The sequence below is a fragment of the Mytilus trossulus genome, chromosome 11 (genome assembly GCF_036588685.1).
Source record: "Mytilus trossulus isolate FHL-02 chromosome 11, PNRI_Mtr1.1.1.hap1, whole genome shotgun sequence".
Lineage (NCBI taxonomy): Eukaryota > Metazoa > Mollusca > Bivalvia > Mytilida > Mytilidae > Mytilus > Mytilus trossulus.
Genome location: NC_086383.1, coordinates 18,937,007 through 18,955,768, shown reverse-complemented (window position 1 = coordinate 18,955,768; position 18,762 = coordinate 18,937,007). Strand labels below are relative to the sequence as shown.

Below are 18,762 nucleotides of genomic sequence, written 5' to 3'. Positions count from 1 at the left end.
CTGATTCCTTTCACGGATTTGGCTATACTTTTTGGACCTTTTGGATTATAGCTCTTCATATTTTATATAAGCTTTGGATTTCAAACATTTTGGCCATGAGCATCACTGAAGAGACATGTATTGTCGAAATGCGCCTCTGGTGCAAGAAAATTGGTACCGTTAATTTTATTGGTAGTTTTCTCCAGGCACTCCCACTTCCTCCACCCATAAAAACTTACTGCCACAAAATAGCCTGAGAAAGTGCCGCTTAAAAGTGGCATTAAAACACACACCAACAATCACTCAATTCCTAGTTCCTGTGAATTCTATCTTAAATCATATTCACTTTGAATAATTAAAGGATGGCATGTTTTGCTTGTAAATATTGCTGAGGATGAAAGTAAATTAGAGTCTTAATTGACATACAGGCTGTTGTATTGAGATATGAAATTGATTCTTAAGTTACAAATTCTTTCTCAGCAGTGTCTCTCAGAAGATACTGTGGATTGCTTTTGTAAGTTCTAATGTATTTACACATTCAATTTACCTTTTTTTCTCATTTTCCAGCTTTTATTGTGATGTATTTTGTTGTTTTGATGATTCAGCAAACACTTTTAGAGTTTTCTTCATTAACAACTTGATTCTTATAGGATCAACAAAATTTTTCAATACTTTGGATTCATTATTTTTTTGTTGGATACCAGCTTTTCATGTGTTTCGTGAACCCCTTATTTATGAATGTTCAACAAGTGACAAATTTAATGGAGTATTCAGACTTTGGCAAAACCCTGAAATCAAATACCCGCTTATTGCAAGTTTTCATAAATCCACAAAAATTTTAGTACCCTAAAAAATAAATGAATCCACTGTGAGCATAGGCGGATCTTGAGGAGGGCCCTAGGGGAGCCGCCCCCCTCCCCAGACAGTAGGCCCCCATTAGGAAAAGTTCTGGATCTGCCACTGGTAAGTACACCATCGTTGTTTGTTTTTCCTACAAATTTTGTTTTTAATATCTTTGGAAGGTTTAATCTTCATGAAATTCACTCTGAGAAATTGGAAGAACTTATTTTTTAGAATCATGTTTTTTTTATATATTTTTTATTTTTTAATTTCATTTTTAAACTAATGTCTTTTGATGTATGGAATAATAAACCTAACTTTTGATTGGACACATAAACTTACAATACACCAGATCTTGTTTATTAATGAAATAGTAAGTACAACAGATGTTTGATTATTATCAATTAATGAGAAATTGTCTGGACATTGTCCATCTTGTGATCAATACACATTTTAGGCCAAGCCAAAAACTTCAGTTTAATAACAACAGGTGTCTATAATTCGGCATTTACAGGATAAAGATAGATCCCCCCAAAAAATAAGTGGCAAAACTGACCTTACTTAATTAGTGCAGGTCTACAAAAAATTTACAAAATCGAATCGTTAGATTTTATCAACCAATGAAATGAATGGAAAACAACTGTTGTATTCTTGATATAATCCCTAAAGAATTTATTTTATTTTCATTTTTAAAAAAATGAGAAAAAATCAGTGGGTGGGGAAAATGGCCAACCATGAATGCCCAGGTTAAAAATTATAAGCTGGAATTTATTGTCTTTGGTATATGGTCAATTGGAAGACTGAAACAATGCAATTGATGAACATTTTGTTGTCAGTTTATGTCTGGCCTGAAAAGTACATGATTCATCAGCTTGTTTACATAGTGGCTGGACAAAAAAGTCTATAAAAGGTCCCAATGTGGATAAAAAAAAAGAGGTACTGTGAATTCAGACATTATTGCGTGCTTTTATTATTGCAATTTGTCATTTTAGACTAAAATGAGATTTTAATTTTTGTGACATTGAGAAAAAATCAGTTTAATTCATATGAAAGGTTAAAAAATGAGTTTCTGAATTAATACATTAAACAAAAAACATGATTTACATGTATGTCAATTTCAGGGCTGTCTAAAATTTTTATCAGAGGATTTATTTTGTAAATAAACAAATGGATGTTTACTGTTAAAAGAATGATAAAATAACATTAAAGCCAATCCTTGGGATATGGTCGTGTCCCTACGTTTAAAATACGTTTTTAGAAAGAGATTATTTAAAAAGGGCTGTATACATTTGATAAAATAACATTTAACAATTTGAAATTGCCTAGACTTCCATTCTACTCAATCTATTGTATATAGTTTACACTAGAAAGGCTTAAAACGCTACTTCAAAGAATATTTTAGCCAATATGAATGTCCAGTGTTTGTGTATTAGATTTAAATCATTTAAGGACTAGTCAGGTGTATTATTGACCCTCAGGGAATAAATAATGATTGTTGTCCAGTCAGACCTGTGTTATGTAAAGTCACATGACTTCATACCTGAATGACCAGTGTTATGTGTGAAATTGTTGTACAAACTGAACATTGTCTTTAAGATTGACTGATGACCAGAGGGTGTCTGGCTGACCAATACACACTTGGGAATTAACTGCAATACACTAATCTTGGATAGATAAGAATTTAATTAGATCAATTTCACCTGTGGAACTGACATAGATTCACAGTTTAACTGACCAACATGTGGTTTGTAGGGTGATTGAACCTGGCTTGTCCAGCTTGTTGGTCATCAATGGTCAGGTCAGTTCATTGACCACAGTTCTCCTTGGTCAATGCCAGGTTACACTGTAGTGTGCTGATTTATGACACAACATGGCAACTTGTGGAATTATTGTGTAATATAATTCCTTGGATTTATTAACTGACCAGCCACATTTTTTGTATACCTGTGGTCAATACTTTAGGATTATTATTTTTACAGGTAAGCTGTCATTATATGTGTTCAGGTATGGCTCTTTCCCTGACCATACACATTTGTTTCATTTGTATAATGTAGTATGATGTTTATTACAAAAATTTGTAGTTGGTCAGAATATTTTTGAGCAAAATTCTATCTGTGACTTTTGGTCAAAATAATTTGGCCAAAATTCTATCTGTGACTTTTGGTCAGAAAAATTTGGCCAAAATTCTATCTGAACTTTTCTACTTGGTGATAATGTCAATTAGCACCTTCTGTTTTGGTACCTTAAGTTTTGTGGTTAAATAGAAATTATATGAAATTACTACTATTATAACAGATGCATGCAATATATATGAAAATTATGTCAGCAACTCACACTTAATAAGGAAATGATCATTACATATATATTAACTTTTATAACATCTGATTGAAAGTGAATGAATAATTTTGAGAGAATGTTAAGTGAATGGACAATTTTGAAGGAATGAAATTCAGTTGGTGTATAAATTATTGTGGTAAAAAAATTTGATTCATGAAATAACACAATTATAAATCTGACATACTCTATGATGATGCTCTCAATCTTTGAAATTTAAAAATTTATGAGGGTCATAAAGGGGGGTAAGGGGATTGCACAAAGATCAAGAAATAAAATTGCCATTTCACAATGAACAAACAATTAAAAACTTCTTGCACGTTGATCTTTTTACCAATTTCAAGAAACACGGTGAATAACAAACCTTTTTCACGACTGCACGTGAAATAAAAATGACAAAACATGTTGCACGAAAATAATTCTTAATACCACCCTCATCTATGTATAAATTATTTTAACAGAGTAGAATTTTATGTTAATGAAATGAAAAACTGAAATTCATATATAAAATGTAAAAGTACAACTAGTATTTTAAAACTTTCTAGATTTACTTTACTTTGATAAATTGAACTTTATATGCCATTTACAGGCAATATAAAAAAAAAGGTTAAACAAATGTTTCTAATAAGTCACTAAACTTCATTTTCTTAAACTGGCACCTTCATTGATCTATCATCTATTCAACAAATTTAAGTTATAAAGGTAATTATTTATGGTTTAATCTTATTTATTGGAAATTTTCTTTTAAAAAAATCCCTCATTTCGTAAGTGCAATAATCCATAACATACATGTCCAGGATTTAAAAAAAGGAGGACCCTGGCAAAAAAAAGTCTATACATTTATCTTACATCACTTAATATTGGAAAAAGAGGGGGAAGGGGGGGGGGGACTGTCACTCTAAATCAAACTTCACATTCACTCTGACAAAATCTAATAAGCTTTCCTCCAAAAATGAATAGGTCTCAATAGCTCTATATGTAGTCATAGGAAGTTTGTGTAATAAATCTGTATAATTCCAATCATGTTAAAAAAAATGAAGAAAAATTATGAAAAAACACAAAAAAACTTAAAATTTGGCCCAAATAAGTCTTTGTTGGTGGGATTGCCTGAGTATCAAGGAATGTTTTTTTCTGTGAAATTCTGCTAAAAGAAATATCTTAAACAAACATGTACAATGTACTTATTAAAAAAAGAAAATCAATGACAAGATGTTATCTGATTATTTCCTTATTTTAGGTTGTTCTTGTTTTACTTTCACATTGATGTATAAGTGATTACATTTTGATGATTTAATAGTGTATTCTGGTATTGCCATGAGACCTTGGAGTGTTAAAAATGTATTGTAAACTATACAGATGCTGCATTACATGTGTAACAGTAACAGCTGCTTCTCTTCCTTAAAGCCTAGATTACATGGGGGTGGCCAGGGGTTCTCTTCCTAAGGCCTAGATTACATTGTGGATGCCAGTGGTTCTAGTTTACATAGGGTGGAAAAGGGTCCCTTCCTTAGGCCTAGATTACATTGTGGATGCCAGTGGTTCTTGATTACATGGGGATGGCCAGGGTGACTCTTCCTAAGGCCTAGATTACATTGTGGATGCCAGTGGTTCTAGATTACATAGGGTGAACAAGGGTCCCTTCCTTAGGCCTAGATTACACAAGGATGGACAGGGGTTGTTTTCCTTAAGGACCTGGATAACATGAGGGTGGACAAGGATTTTCTTCCTAAGGCCTACATTACATAGGGTGGACAGGGGGTTCTTCCTATAGCATAGATTACATGGGGTGTACAGGAGGTTCTTCCTAGGGCCAATATTACATGGGGGTGGATAGGACCCCTTCCTAAGGCCTAGATTACATGGGGGTGGATAGGACCCCTTCATAAGGCCTAGATTACATGGGGGTGGATAGGGGTTCCTTCCTGGAAGCCTAGATTACATGGGGGTGTACAGAGGTCCCTTCATAAGGCCTAGATTACATGGGGTTTGACAGGGGTTCTTTTCCTGGGGCCTTGATAACATGGGGGTTGACACTTAAAAGTTTCTTTGCTTAGGCTTAGAGAGGGGACAAGGGTAATAAAAATCTCTTCCTCACCTTCAACATTTACCTGATCCAATATCACCTCTCCGAGTTATGCTTGTTTTGGTCTATATTTTTAACCCCCCTTTTTTGTTACCCGTAATACATGTGATTAATTTTACTTTAATTTTAACAGCTTTAAAACAACCCGAGATCTATAAAAACTATTTGAATTCAGAATTCTACCTGTCTTACAATCAATTATCTGAGGTGATATTTGAAGCTTTAAAGATTTAAATACCTGACAATCGTTAAACAAGAATTACTCCCACCAAAGGACAATAGATTTTTACAAGTTGTAAGCCATTTCAAAATTTTATAGCGTGGCCTTGATCATTTTTACACATTTGAAAATATGATCATCTTATATTGATTGAAATGTATCAAGTATTAGTTGATAAGATTATAATTTATATGTAAATGAGGGTCTAAACACTGTACTTCTCAATGGAACATGTGGAATTTTCTTGTGTTATTATAGGCTTTTAAACAAGATGTGTACTTCTGGATAGAACATGTAAAATTATCTTATGTTATTACGGCTTATAAAGAAGCAGGGTTCAGTCATCATTAATTTTAATCATTGATATTGTTTCATTATTGTCATGGTTATAAAAGAATTATATAATTCAGGTGTTTATTTCTGTCCAGAGCTGATAATCAGAATCTGAATTGAAGATCTGTTATCAATGGCTAAAACAGGTTTTGATTCCATCCTTCATTCGGTTTTGGAATAGATGTTTTAACTTCATGTTTTCTTAGACAGCAACCCATCAAAATATGAAAATTTGAAGAAAAAATAATCCTAGTTATATATCTATTTGCATTAAGGATCTTATTGTGGATTCCTCCGCCTCCGTGTGCTGGAATTTCTCATTACATTGAAGACCTGTTGGTGACCTTCTGCTGTTGTCTTTTCTATGGTCGGGTTGTTGTCTCTTTGATACATTCCCCATTTCCATTCTCAATTTTATAATCATTTATTACGTGGGTACCTGGATTTTCGTGGATTGAAATCCTTGCATTATGGTGAATATTTGATTTCCTACTTTTGCCAAAGGCAACAGATTAGCTATAGGAAATTTCTTATTTGTTGAACATATAATTTCTTAGTTCATCTGTAACAACGAATTCCACAAATCCCACGAATAATAATGAATTTTTGCTGAAATTGAATATTATCATAGATACATTTGTATCATATATTTTTTCTGTAAAATATCTATTGTTAATGTATTAATGAATAAACAAATTTTAAATGGTAAAAACACTCTTTTGAATTTAAGCTCCACTGGTAAACAATCCATCAAAATATAAAATTTATGAATTAGAGATTATTTTTAGTGTGAATTAATTTAGAGATTATTTTTAGCTTGAATTAATTAAGTGACAATCTGATTGGATATGATTTAATACATAGTATGTAGGAAAATGTTAATGTGGTTATTGTAATTACTTCTGCATGTTACTTATTGTAATTACTATATTTAAAATGGAGAAAAACAACTTGATTATCTCCACACATGATTTATTTTGAAAACAATGCTAAGATGTCACAAATATATGTAATAAACAAACTTGCATGTACAATATAATTCAGTAGAGACCAAAAATGGTGCTTATTATCATACCAGAAGCAGTATATCTGTATATATGATTAAATTCTTCCCATTATGTGCAAAAAGACCATTTTGTTTTTCTGATATAAAGTTTTAAATGCCCCTCACGATGGGTAAAAGTGCTATCCTTCAATGTCTGTCCATCTGTCTTTCAAACTTGCAAGGCTTCGGTCTTTCCCTCCGTTTTTCCCAGTTTCATTTGTGAGAAACTTGAGCAAGGCACTGATTCATGTCAAATTCATCTTTTATTTCTTTAATTGGTGATATTTTACATTGAAAATATGCTCTGCTACTACTGTTAGTTGACTAACTATGGCTTAAACATAACATCTATTGTCTAATCTAATGTCTTAACTAATCAATATAAACAAAACCTACCAAGAAACATGTACCTGAAGATATGATAAACAAAATAATAGAAAACACAGTAGTTTAACATTGGATCATGATGTTGTAATCCAAAACAACAAGATACCTGATATATTTAGTGCTTGTAATTGGCTGATGGTAAGACAAGCTCTTGTCTCATTGTACAAAGGTTAGAATCTCTGAGTTTGTGACAATCAAATCAATATCTAATGTTTGTTAGCTGTTTTAATTAGACTTCACCTGTCCATCCTTGTTGTCTTGTTACATGTACCTGTGAATAAACTCATCATAGATACCAGGACTAAATTTAGTATACGCCAGACGCGTGTTTCGTCTACAAAAGACTCATCAGTGACGCTCGAATCCAAAAATGTTAAAAAGGCCAAATAAAGTACGAAGTCGAAGAGCATTGAGGACTAAAATTCCTATTGATAGGTATATATATATAGACGAATTAATAAACAAATTATAAATATATCAATATATTATTAATTTTTAGGCGATACCTTACGAGGGTATGGATGGGGTCTACCGATTAGAGAATAATACAGTTCAGATTAAAAAGGGGAGGGGGGGAATAAGAGAGAAAAATACATAGGCGTTTTTAGAGGGTTTTTCAGGGGGCCAGGCCCCTCCTTTTCTAGAAAAATTTCAAGATCCACCAGTGAAATAGGCGAAATATATAAAGAATAGAGACAAAATGTATTTATAAATAAAGAATAGAAAAAAATAATTGAAAAAAATTAAATTACAGAAATGATAGATCCTCGTTTAAGTATTTCCCATATTATTGAAAGGGTAACACATTGACCCCCTAAGGACATATATCTGACTTATCTGTACAATAGTACAGCAATCAGTAGCCTTGATATAATACAAGATAATCTGGCTGATAAAATGGTGGACATTATGTATTGATCTGGTGAGGTCATAGACACTAGAGCTACTTGTACTACTTGTACTGGTCATCGTATCACAGAACATTGACGGCATTCTTAAATTAGCGGATTCTTATAAAATTAGCTGTAAACATGTTGACTGTTAGACAATGGTTTGAAATGTATCTACTATGGTCTCGGTGACTGAGTTCTCATTTTATGGTTTTTGTATTGTACAAGTATTTCAATTTAGTGATCATACACATGTACATGCCTAGGGTTATTGGTATATTTATAAAAGTGTGAAATCTACCAGAATTTGTACTGAGGTATCTGACTTGTACTGTGATGTCATTGTATCGGGGAACATTGTCCGATTTTCAAATTAGCCCAAAACGTGTTAACCAGTTTGAATTGTATCCACTACGGTCTCAGTGACTGTGTTCTAATGTTGTGGTTTGTGTAATTCTGACTTGTGTGAATTGTATGGCATGGTCTGGGTGACTCTGTTCCCATGTTGTGGTTTTGTATAGCTAAGGGATATATAATCAATCTATATTTATAGAAGTGTGAAAATTAACAGATTTGTATTTGTCAATTTCTTGTTAAAAATAATGGATTTATTTCAATAAATTATTGAACAGTGACTGATTTACCATATAGTTTTTATTGTTTTCAGTTAAGGCATAGGGCTGGTGTGGATAAAATGTATGAAAAACATTTTTTTCGCCAGAAGTTCTGTAATGATGAAAAAGCTTGTTCAATTTCATATATTTAAATAAAGAATTTATTATTATTATTATATCCCCCCTTTTTAGAAATTAAGGAATTTTCTTGTTTTAAAAAAGTAATGGATTTATTGAAATAAATTAGGTGATTTTTATAAAAGTTCTGTAATGATGAAAAAGCTTGTTCCTTTGTATATATCCCCCCTTTTTCCCCCTGAAATTAATTATAAAGTTTTGTTATAATGTTGCATTTGAATTATTTAGGTCCTCTGAGGTCGTAACTGTTATTTATTTAGAATTTACCACTTACATGTATACAAGGAATAAAGTAATCAAACTTTGGGACTATAGATGTTATGTTAATTAAATGATGAGTTTTGAAAATATATGTAATAGATAAATTCATTGCTTTTAACTCATATATAATTAAATAAAAGAAAAATAGGAAAGGCCCATATTTGACTGCTTAGTTAATCAATATATGTTATTTACATTGTTCCAAACATAACCTTCCACAGAGTTAATTAAATGGTGAATTTTGAAAATATACATTGTATATATAAATTCATTGAATTATACATTTAATTGAATAAAAGAAAAATGGGAAAGGCTCGATCATATTTGACTGCTCAGGAAATCAATACTTTTATTTCATATTGTTTTAAACAAAACTGTGAGTTTTCTTCATTTCTTAAAAAAATAGAATGATTGCAGTCCTGTTACAATTAATACATATGAGCTGTGTCCGATAGAAATCGACCTAATGCAAATAAATATCCAAACATCTGTTAACTAATTTTGGGTTGGCAAAAAATTCTATCCAAAGTCTGTAACTGTTTGAAAATTGATGCAATTATTACAAATACCCACAAATCAGACCAGCATCCATCTTTAATTTCGTATTTGAATGTCACAAAATCCATCAAAGTATTAGCAATTTACATGTACACTTGCATTAGGTCGATTTCTATCCGACGCAGCTCATATATTAGAGGATGTTTGTTATGTAAGATTTACTTAAAACCTTGATTGCATATTTTTAAAAGGGTGTTTTCAGTTATGAGACCTTGTAGAAAAGCCATTGCACTGAAATCCAAACAAACAAGATGATCCACGCTATCATTTTGAATTGGCCATTTTTGGGTTTCTTTAGTGAATGGTAGTATCTTATATGTGGCAATCTCGTTCATCTAAGGAATACAGGAATTTTAAATGGACTTTTAATATATTTCGTGAACTAGGATGAGGTTTTGAGAAAGACGGACTATTATTTATTTGTTATTGATGAATTGTATTGTGCCAAAATTGTGAATTGTGTAATGTTGATACTCATATGTCGTTGTCAAGTTAAAATGATATTTGTCAAAGGGGGCATGCTAAAAGAATGAGTAAAAGTAAAATTATAGCTGTCAAGTTAAAATGATATTTGTCGAAGGGGACATGCTAAAAGAATGAGTAAAAGTAAAATGATAGCAAAATGCAGATAATGCCATGAGTCGTATTATGTTGATACTTATATGTTGCTGTCAAGTTAAAAAGATATTTGTCTAAGGGGCAAGCTAAAAGAATGAGTAAAAGTAAAATGATAGCAAAACGCAGTTAATGCCATGAATCTTATAATTGTGATACTGATGTTGTTGTCAAGTTAAAAAGATATTTGTCTAAGGGGCAAGCTAAAAGAATGAGTAAAAGTAAAATGATAGCAAAATGCAGATAATGCCATGAGTCGTATTATGTTGATACTTATATGTTGCTGTCAAGTTAAAAAGATATTTGTCAAAGGGGCAAGCTAAAAGAATGAGTAAAAGTAAAATGATAGGAAAACGCAGATAATGCCATGAATCTTATAATTGTTATACTTAATTATGTCCTTGTCAAGTTAAAATGATATTTGTCAAAGGGGGCAAGCTAAAAGAATGAGTAAAAGTAAAATGATAGCAAAACGCAGTTAATGCCATGAATCTTATAATTGTGATACTGATGTTGTTGTCAAGTTAAAAAGATATTTGTCTAAGGGGCAAGCTAAAAGAATGAGTAAAAGTAAAATGATAGCAAAATGCAGATAATGCCATGAGTCGTATTATGTTGATACTTATATGTTGCTGTCAAGTTAAAAAGATATTTGTCAAAGGGGCAAGCTAAAAGAATGAGTAAAAGTAAAATGATAGGAAAACGCAGATAATGCCATGAATCTTATAATTGTTATACTTAATTATGTCCTTGTCAAGTTAAAATGATATTTGTCAAAGGGGGCAAGCTAAAAGAATGAGTAAAAGTAAAATGATAGCAAAACGCAGATAATGCCATGAATTGTATAATTGTGATACTCATGTCGTTCTCAAGATAAAATGATATTTGTCAAAGGGGGCAAGCTTAAAGAATGAGTAAAAGTAAAATGATAGCAAAACGCAGTTAATGCCATGAATTGTATAATTAATGTACAAATATATTGTTGTCAAGTTGAAATGATATTTATCAAAGGGGCATGCTAAATAATGGCAATTTACTGTAAAAGTAAAATGATAGCAATACGCAAATAATGCCATGAATTGTATAATTAATGTACTACTATGTTGTTGTCAAGTTAAAAAGATATTTGTTGACAGAGGGCATGTTACAAAATGAGTAAAAAGTAAAACGATAGTACAACAATTTTGTTATACAGTATTTTGTGAGAAGTCAGTTACTACAAAAACTATGAAGTAGTGAAACAAAATATTTTGAGTAAAATGATAGTGCAACAGTATATACTACAAAAACTAACAAGTAGTGAAATAAAATATGTTTTTTTCATGTAGTAATTATGTAATGCAAGACTATATGCATTAATATTAGTGGCAGTTCTTATATCGTATTTCAAACTTGATAGAAAAGGTAGTATATATCATTGGCCAATTTGCCTATCTTATATACAGAAATTTAATTCTTTCTGTTGCACATTAACTACCCACCCGTAATAAAGAACATATGACAGTCATGTTCTATTGTTACTTATTCAATATATTTCTAAAAAGATTTAATGAAAATGACCTTCAGAACATTTAACAGTCTATTATGTTATTTAAAAAAAAACAAAAAAAACAAAAAACAAAAACAAAACAAAACAAAAAACTAATTACATATACATTTACCTCTTGCCATTTATATGTTTATATGACATAAAATTGATTAAGTTGGAAAGAAAACAAAGCATATGTAATATGCATATTTCGTAGAATTGAACATTAACATGTATGCATTCTCGGCACAATTCATTTTTTGTGAGAAAAAATCTGAGAAGAAAGCAAAACAAATCTTGGCAGTGTTTCACTGTTATCTCTTGATTTTCATCCAACAGGGTAAAGCATACATGTTACAAAATGTTGAGGTGCCATAAGGGAGATATTAAATGTGTAAGATTGCAATATTATCATATAATGTTGTGACAAAAAAATGGCCAAATATAAATTTCATGATTTCTAAAAGCAAATGTTTTTCAACATTTTATTTTTTGAGTTGTTGCATGACCTTTCCTGTATTTCATTAATATTCTTTAAAGTAAAACTCTTGAAAAAAATACAGAATCTAAATTTATTGGTCAGCATTGACTCAACTCCCTGGTTTAGACTGGTTTAATTCTGTATAAGTAAATTTTGGATACTCCTAATTTGACATATTAAAGCTTTGTTCAAGATTTAGATTTTTGATATGATTTTTAGTGTTTTAACGCCACTTTTAAAGACCGCATTTAGGTTATTTCGTGGCGACCTTTGATAGGAAAACTCTCAATCCTAGTCAATAATGATTGGAGTCGAGTGCATCATCACAAGCAGGTTTCGAACTCACAACCGCAGAGTTGACTCGCTAATGATTACAGTATAGTAACTACTTAGATCCCTCGGCCACTGAGGCCCCTTCAAGAATTTGATTTACAAAACCAAATCAGAGCTGTTTTTCAAAGTTTATAAAATACCATAATTTTAATTACCAACAAACTCTTACAACATCTGCTTGTAACTGTTGATAGATTCATTTTTTTTTTATAAAAATTAAAAAAAAAATGGAAAAAATATTTGTTTCACAAACATCTGTTCAGCTGATAAAATTGTAAAAAAAAAATGGGAAAAAAACTAAAAAAAACAATAACTGAATTTATGAGAAATTGTGAATTCATTTTAGTGAAGTTGATTTTGTTTAGTCACCATTCTATTTCTGAAAAGGAAATAATTAGTTACAATTTATAGGTAGCATTAGTGAGAGTAAATCTACGGACCCCCCATACGATATGTATACCTCCTGTTACATGTAATGATATAAACATAACTAGCATGTTCTATAGGTATCAGTAGATATAAACTATAAAAATTACCTATGTTGTTTGATTTGTGAGACAGGGATCCAGTTAATCTACCATGATTTATGTAAGTCATAGATCATACATGTAGATAATAATTTACAGATATTATGTGTATTTCGATCCCTGATAATAATTTAACAGATATTATGTGTATTTCGATCCCTGATTATTAGTGTTTTAATTCTGTTGCTGTACTTTGGAATATCTTATCTACGTACATGTAGATAATAATTTAGCAGATATTATGTGTATTACGATCCCTGAAGCTGATTATTAGTGATTTTATTCCATTTCTGTAACGCTTACCTACAATTCTTTCCAAAGAAAATCATATATGTAGATGAAAGTTTAACAGATATTATGTAATATGTGTATTGCGATCCCTGATAATAATTTAGCAGATATTATGTGTATTTCGATCCCTGATAATAATTTAGCAGATATTATGTGTATTTTGATCCCTGATAATAATTTAACAGATATTATGTTTATTTCGATCCCTGATAATAATTTAACAGATATTATGTGTATTTCGATCCCTGATAATAATTTAACAGATATTATGTGTATTTCAATCCCTGATAATAATTTGACAGATATTATGTGTATTTCGATCCCTGATTTTTAGTGATTTTATTCCATCACTGTAACTTGAAATGTCTTATCTGCCGAATCTGTTCTTAAAAGATAATGATGAACATCTTTATCTGGTTACCTGATGTTTTCAGTTGCAGAATATCTTGAATGTCCCAAAGTTGATTGCTTTAAATGTTTTAGTAATTTGTAAGATGATATTGTTATTTCCGCTAATAACATTTTACCCTGTAGAGTTGATAGTATGAAAGTTTATACACTTGATAATGCTAGTAAGATAAGGCTTGTTTTTCTTTTACATAAGACAATAGTAAATATATATATGTTATCAATTTAATTTTCTGCAAGAAAACAATTTTCAAATAAGTAATTTTTTAGCTTCTATGGATTGATTATTCTTCCTATTCAGAATATACATTTTTGTGGATTTTATTTGGTACAGGTTAACCACATTAAAAAAATTAATGATGTACTCATTTTCTATCAACTGAAGTATGCATACTTTGGCAAACACATGAAAATATTTACCAAATTGTACAATTTTTTTTCAATCCACAAATTAAATACCCAGGAAAATAAACAAATTCACGGGTCAGCATCCACTTTTTCTTCTTTTAATTTCTGTTATACATTAACAATATTTAATGACTCAGAAAAACGCTTTGAGATTGATGTCCCATATATTTGTTGAGAAAACTTTGAGATGGCCTTTACTTGTTTATTAACTGTGAGCCTTGGTCTGTCACTCAATCTTGACATTGCATTAAGTCATTGGAATTCTAAGTAATTGTATCTTATCATTGGATTGCATATATTCTTATCTTAATGGGCATATATCTGTGTCTTGTCAGAGCTGGCAGCAGTTGTTTGAAGTACTTCATATTCTCAGGCACTGGTTATGTATAATATGCCCAAGAAAATATAAATGTACAGAATTTCAAAAACTCGTAGTTAGCATAAACTTGACAAAATTATTATTATGCTAAAGATTACATAAGAATAATCATGAGACATTGGGTAGAAGAAGTCAATAGAACACCCCCCTTTTAAAAAAAACCTCCAAAGAACAAGGCAAACATCAATGTATCTAGATAATGACATTTGATGTGATTGATTGATTGCTAATCTGGATCACATTGAGTAATTGTCAAGGTAAAGAAGGGAGAGATAAACCGAGACCCCCTCCCCCTTAAAAAAAAACACACACACAAAAGCTATAATAACAAAATCAACACTGAAAAATGTCAAAAAATAAATCATCATGTTGAAGAACACAGGATTAAAGGGTGGGGTTCCAACCCTATGTCCCAATTCAAATGCATAGATCGTTAAAAAAAGGGGGGGGGGGGGGTCCAACTCCCTGAACTCTCCCCCTGGATCCACCACTGTATAAGCTTTGAACAACAGCTGTATATATACTGTAAATTCATGCTTGATTTGGATACCTGAAGTTGGTTTCACAAAATAACTTACTATTTAGAATGATTGATTGTAAGTCATGAACAATTCAGTGTAGTTACGATCAATCTTAGTGGTAAGTTTTTTTGTGAAACTGACTCCTGTCATTTTATACCTGTACAACGACCAACCTTCTACTATTGTCATCGGTATTTTTATAAAATAGCAGTATATTGTGTTCAATGAATTATTTTCCTGTTAAGCAGATGGAGAATATATATATCTAATTGACTCTGAAGTGTGAAAACCCATTACCATTGTAAACTATTTACAAAAATATCTCTGATAGTTTTTCTAATAGAATCACTTAGAAATTGATATAATTGAATTTATTAGGGACATTCCAGCATGGATTAGTAATCATGGTCCAAATAATAGTGGACAATTGTATTTAAATAAGTTCTCACGACAGCGTTTTTATTGCATTTCCATCGTGACAAATAAAAATAAACGAGTGGTCACTCGGCTTAAGCTTTTGTTACGATTATTGAATTTGGCGTTATATGCTTTCCGCTCCATGACAGATTAAATCAAAATTGTCCTCAGTAGCTTGAAAATAATTGAATGCTCCGAGATTCTAAGCACCCTAATTATATGCATAGTGTTCTGTCACCTCGACACTGTAATTCAAGCAGGTCAATTTATATCGGAAATTTAAAGCTATGTTGACCCCCTAGTTGTTTAAAAATGACGTGAAAATTTGTCACCACGGAAAATATGTCTTAATGGAGAAATAGGCAGGTGGTTTCAGTAGGAAAAATGTGTTAGAAAGATCACAATTTATTGACAATTTTCTTCACTTGTTGATAATAATTGGGAAGAAAACCTGTTGGAAATTGATTTCAGTTTTAAGTTTCGTTGACTTTGTGATTAGAAGGGAGATTGAACTAGCTCAATTATCTATTGCCTTCTAATGCCTTCTAAATTTTCAATTTCTCAGTGCTTCTATCAGTTTTGCATCAACGTAGGATTGGTAGATTGAATAATGAATGTCATGTGTTTTTCCTATTGACAAGAAAAAAGGGGGGGGATTTAAGTTTCTTGACTTTGTGATTAGATAGGAGATTGAACTAGCTCAATTATCTATTGCCATCTAAATTCTCAGTACTACACTCAACTGTGCTTTAGTGCAGGATTAGTAGTTCAAGTGTAGAATGTTGTATGCTTTTCCTAATGACAAGAAAAAGGGGGGATTAGGAAGGGAAAAAAAGGGGGTCTTATCCTGAAATTCATGAGAAAATCAATGCCAAATCCTGAATTCTGATGATAAGAATGTGTCCATTCCCGCAGCATGATAATGATAAATTCCCAAATCCCAAATTCCTCAATTCCAACATCTGAAAAAAGGTCCTTCAGCCCTCAATAGGTAGTTGGATTGAAATTTTTATCAAAGAAACCAAGGTTATTTTAAACATTATGGTCTTTTCATCTGCATGATTGTCCTTTTCTATCTATTCCCCCATTTTGTTTGTATAATGCTTTATCTATGCTATTTTTTAAGTATCCTTTTTGACTATTTGTATCTTTTGAGTCTCTCTTTAGGTTTGTATAATGTTCTCTAAGGTTTATATTACATCAGTCATTAGTGAAGTCCTACTAGTCATTAGTATTTACTTCTAATCATTGATGTATGCTACTATAATGCTACGCAGAGACATGAAAAAAAAACCCACCATCAACGTGGATCAGCCTTCCAATTTTAAATTTCGAATAACTCATCTGTTCAACTGTGAATTATTTATAAACAACAATTGCACTACCTGAATAATTCATCTTCAAAAAACGAAACCGTCAGACCGTGTTAATGTTATATTGCAATAAGTTAATTTTTTTCTAATAGAGACTGCATTTAACGAATATTGAAATGCAAATTATGAAGTCTGAATTGTTAATTGCTTGTTTTTTGTGATTAATACATTAGACTTGAGAATAAGTCAGATAAATTGTGACTTTGATCCTAGTTGCATGGACTATAATTAACAATCACATTTACAAAATGGCTAAATTTTCTGTAAATTATTTACACTCAATAGAACTAATTATGCAAATTATATGAGTTAACTGATTTTTCTCAGAATTAAAACAAATTAATAATTAAGACGGCTGGTAAACTATTAGTTAAATGTATCACATAATCACAAAAGTGACTATGATTTGAACAAAGATGGAAATTAGCTTTAACCTTCAAGATGCATCCATAAATTGGAAGAGCTTTATTATAATTCATGTACATGTAGTCCTGGAAAAATTACACATTCTTCGAATCTTACAGTCACTAGGAAATCTGAATACATTGTGTTGGCATTAATCTAAAAGCCCTTCTGTTACTATGATAGTATCAAAGTTTTTCATTAAAAACAAAGACTTACTCAAAGAAAGCATTGAACACAAAATCTTATCAAAGTCAAATGGTATTAGAATTCAAATGAATTGAAAGAAAATTTCCACATAATGAGTACTGAACTCTTTCAGTATGTTTTCTCTGTGTGTGTATGAGCAATTGTGAATGAATGTTACATTAGGTATTTAAAATCCTAAAATGCAAAGATTTTCAATGTATGAATATCTGCCATCTTGCCTTTTTGTCCTTGGAAACTCTCATTATTGTGTAATATGCAGATTCCATTGGAAATTTATACATATGAACAGAATCTAAATGTCAATACCAATTGTTTAAAACAATGGACAGTCTTGAGACTAAAGAAATTGATGTCAAGACCAAACATCTTTTCAACCACTGTGATTTCTTGTTCAGATTTTACAATTCTATGGGTTGGTTGTCAGCCAAATCTTTCTGTAGTTTTTTTCTTCTTTTTCTGTAAATTGAAAATATTTGTAAAATTCATAAAAGAATAATATAATGGTAAATAAAAACAAACAAATGAGCAATACACAAGCAGCAGTAATAAAATCAATGCCTCTTGTTGTTTGTATATTAAATAGAGGAGATTAATTCCTATGTGATTTATATAATATTACACTGGTAGCTAGCTAGCTGGTTTTAGGCCATGCTTCATCAATTATTTGTTGTGTTTAAAAAAAATTACTGCAAACATGGTGACTGCATCATGCATGTAAAAAGTCATACTTGATTCATTATATACTATATTCAAGTTTTTAATGCTATACTGAAGAATGTGATTTATATAATATTACTCTAGTAGCTAGCTGGTTTTAGCCCATGCTTGATCAATTATTTTTTGTGCTTTATAAAAATATACTGCAAAAATGGTGACTGCATACATACAAGTTTTTAATGCTATACTGAAGAATGTGATTTATATAATATTACTCTGGTAGCTAGCTGGTTTATTGCCATGCTTGATCAATTATTTGTTGTGCTTTATAAAAATATACTGCAAAAATGGTGACTGCATAAGCAAGTTTTTAATGCTATACTGAACTTAGAATGTGATTTATATAACTTTGCTGTAGAAGCTGGCTTTAGGCCATGCTTGATAAATTACATGTTGTTCTTAAAAAAGAGTTATGAGTGTTTATAATCACTGTAAAAAATGGTGTGTCAATTGTGCATGTAAACAGCTAT

General features: G+C 31.0%; 1 protein-coding gene across 9 annotated transcripts in view; it reads left to right on the top strand.

The window, feature by feature from the left end:
- The window catches only part of LOC134690816 (nuclear receptor coactivator 3-like), a 167,689-nt gene that overhangs the window by 54,188 nt on the left and 94,739 nt on the right, over positions 1 to 18,762 (top strand). Inside the window, exon 1 of one of the 9 annotated variants that reach the window (XM_063550905.1) lies at positions 2,354 to 2,798. The exons of the other annotated variants lie outside the window; for them this stretch is intronic. The gene's annotated coding sequence lies outside the window, so the exon portion shown is untranslated. Of the gene's footprint in view, positions 1 to 2,353; positions 2,799 to 18,762 lie in introns of those variants that run through there. 9 annotated transcript variants of the gene reach the window in all.